Here is a 3,510-nt window from a genome sequence, read left to right on the forward strand (position 1 = left end):
AGGACTTCCACTGTGGTATCTATGTAGCAATCCCGTTTGATAAGCTGCTATGTAAAGAGCAGAATGCCAATGTGGATGTGAGCTCCGTACTCCCGCCTGGGTGGCCATAACAGATGGTCGATAGTGGAACTTCAGTCACACACAAAAAAAAAAAACATGAAGCGGCACAAATCTGAGTCACTGGTACAAAAAAAAATCTCTGTTTTGGAGGACTCTTGACTGCTGTTCTGACTGCTCGGGTGCTAAAAAGGACAGTGCCTAAGTGGTGAGGAACCTGCCCTGAAAATTCCTTTCCAAGCTATTTTTAAAAATCTCTTTTGTGGGACAGTAAGGCAGTGTAACTTTTAAAAAAGATAAGCTTGTCTTGTGCCTTAGATAGCAGTGGAGAAACACTGATCAAAACTTCTTATTGCTTGTGTAGATCTTCAGGAAGGGCTGCAGTTGGTGAATTTGTGCATATTTTTACATATTTGCCTACACGCTTGTATACAAGATGTTGGTCATGTGAACTTTATCTGATGACAGTTAATTTTTATTCTTGCAAATTGATATTATGTATATTTATACAAACACATATATAAATATATACAAATACACATCTATGTAAAATACCTGTAGTACTTATTTCTTGTCCATCTCTGCTTGTGATTAGTATGATCATTTTTAAAGTAGCAATTTTTACACAATACAGACTAAACAGAGAACAGGAGAAGGACAAGTAACAGTACCCCTTTGAAACAGTAGCAGTTTTACATTCATATCTTGTCTTGTGGTCTTAAATCTCCTCACAGATGGAGACTTTACAGACCAAAATGGAAAAAAGAAAGCAACATGGAAATAAACGGGCAGCCAACTCTGTAAACTCTTCTGGCCAAGTGATAAAGAAAAGGTAAGATTTCTGTTTATTCATTGATAAGGCCTGTATTTTTCTTGAATTGTTACCATACAAGCATCACCCGATATAAAACATGTCATAAAAACGCTTTACACAATCAAAATGGACAAAACTTACCACATGATGCATTTTTCATGTAAGAAATAAACTAGCTGAATGCATTATTTACCAGCTTGTTCAGCTGTACAGAAGAACAAATTCTATACATATTATACAAAGACAGAACGAAAAGTAAAAGACTCTGTGTGCAGGACAGTGGACTTGGACAGCAGTCTTGATTTTTATCCCTTCCTATGGCAGTTATTTTAATAAATACTGCATCACATGCTTCAGTTTTAGATTTTTTAGTGTTTTACAAAGATGGATTTCATTTCATACTGGGAAAATTAAAGTACAACCATGTAAAATGATATGCTCAACTTCACCTAAAAAGCCAGTCTAGCCATCAGACTGTGCTAGAACTTCCCTTTTGCAGAGTATGCTATCAATAACTTTATGAGCTGCTCAATGCACTGTTCAGTCCAGATCAAAAGCAGCACACAGGACACTGAATGAATCTACAAGTTATATTGTGTCACTGACAAACAACTAACAGAATTAAGTACATATAACACAGCAATATATGTGCACTTGCAGGTTCTGTCCCTCATTGATGTGGGCAACGGGAAGTTACACTGGTTTTGCCAAATTTTACCTTATATTGGTATAAAAACTCCCAACCCACATTCTTTGTTATCAATTCATGCTTGCATTCAGATTATTTTAGCTGGTTTGGTTTAAGTGAATTTAAATTTTTAAATATTTACAAATATGTACAAATCTCTCTTCTAAATTTAGTTACACACCCATTCTGTAACTGTGGCACAGTTCAATTTTGTTTTGTTTTTAAATACAATTCTTCTGAGGAATGCAATCGATTTACAAAGGATGACATTCTACAGTTTTCTGACTTAAAATCATGTGGAATTTTATTTTAAAAGATGTCTTGACTGCTTGACTGTCCATCTGTCCAGCAATAAAAATGAAGGGACAGCATTAGGGCTGTTGTAGTAAAACATTTCTCAAGTGGCATTACTGTCTACTTGAGGTAGAAATAACTGGCTTGGTAGGTCAGCAGATACGCATGTGGGGTAAAACAGGTCAGCAAAATTGTGAGTAGATCATACTGACTCAAAAGTATTTGTATTGGCACATGTAAACAGGAATGTAGTCTGTGACAGGCATGACAGCAGATGCTGGTGTTGTTGATGCCTTAATTGTAGTACCATGTCCAGTCTTGGGCGCTGCATTTCAAAAAGACATGAATGGTTTTGAGACAACACAGGGAGAAGAAATAAGCATCCTGAGAGGTTTAAAACTGTGACACACAAGGAAGGATTGAAATGAAATGGAGTTGCTTAGTCTGTAGGTAGAAAAATTTAGGGGAGACATATTTCTTAAGATATGCAAGAGGCATATTGAGAGACAAGAACTAAAACCGTTCACGTCTATCACAGCTACACTTCAGTAGCAGTGAGCTTTTACTTTAACTAGTGTTCCAGGTTCCTCAGTGTGAGCTGGACCAGGGAACTCACCTGGCTGAAAATGAGCAATTTTGAAAGTAGTTTCAAAGCAGCTTAAATCACTCTAAATCGAGTCTGCCACAGTCCCACGTCCTCCGTTATGCCAACATTGGTACTCATATACCTGGAGGGCAAGCTGAGTAGGACAAAGAACAGGTATCTTTTGTAGGATGAGTAATGTTCAGAGAGTTCAGGCACTCACTACCTGCACAGACAGACAGGATGCGACTGACCCATCAAAACAACCAGCTCTCAAACTGCCCTTGAGCTCATTTCAAAAAAAAAAAAAAAAAAAAAAAAAGAAAAGAGACTGTACCTCAGAGCGTTTTGGTCATATCAACACAGGAGGACTGCTGCTCATGAGAGCCCATTTTTCTTTCTGCCAGAAATACAGGGGAAACAGTGGATGGTATTTTCAAGCATAATAGCCATGTTAACACCATTAGTCGTATTGTGGGAAAAAAGAACCAAAACCAAACCACCAAACACCAAGCCACCAGGTAAATAAATTCAAACAAAATTTATGATATTTAGCAATACTATCTACGAGCACTCGTTGTGCTGGCCGCTATACATATAAATACACTTAAAAAAAAAAAAGAAAAAAAAAAAAAAAAGAAGGTGCCAAGTGATTCAGACAGCAATCATACACTGGCTAAAGAAACCCACGGGTGCAGGGCTGCAGAAACCCTGTCGCCGAGAAGTAAGCCGCTGCTTCCCGGCTCTCATTACGGGGCAAAATTAGGGAACTGCGGGCTCCGCCTGAAGCGGCTCTGTCCCTCCGGCGGCCCCGCGGCCCCTCGCACAGCCATGTCCGGCCCCGGGGCACCACGGCGGGCCGGAGGGAGGCCCCTCCCGCCCGCAGCCCTCCCCGGGAAGGGAGCTCTGGGCCCCGCTAAGAGCGCCCGGTGCTGCGGGACGTGGCTTTTACCTCAGTGTTAGAAGGGTTTTATCTCAGCGTTAGAAGGGTTTTACCTCAGCACTGCCGGTTTTTTTACCTCAGTCGACGGGCCTCGCTCTGGCGGCGGCCGGCGCTTGTCCGCCTCCCGCCCC

This window comes from Charadrius vociferus, unplaced genomic scaffold (assembly GCF_000708025.1).
Source record: "Charadrius vociferus isolate BGI_N301 unplaced genomic scaffold, ASM70802v2 scaffold308, whole genome shotgun sequence".
In the NCBI taxonomy this organism is placed as follows: domain Eukaryota; kingdom Metazoa; phylum Chordata; class Aves; order Charadriiformes; family Charadriidae; genus Charadrius; species Charadrius vociferus.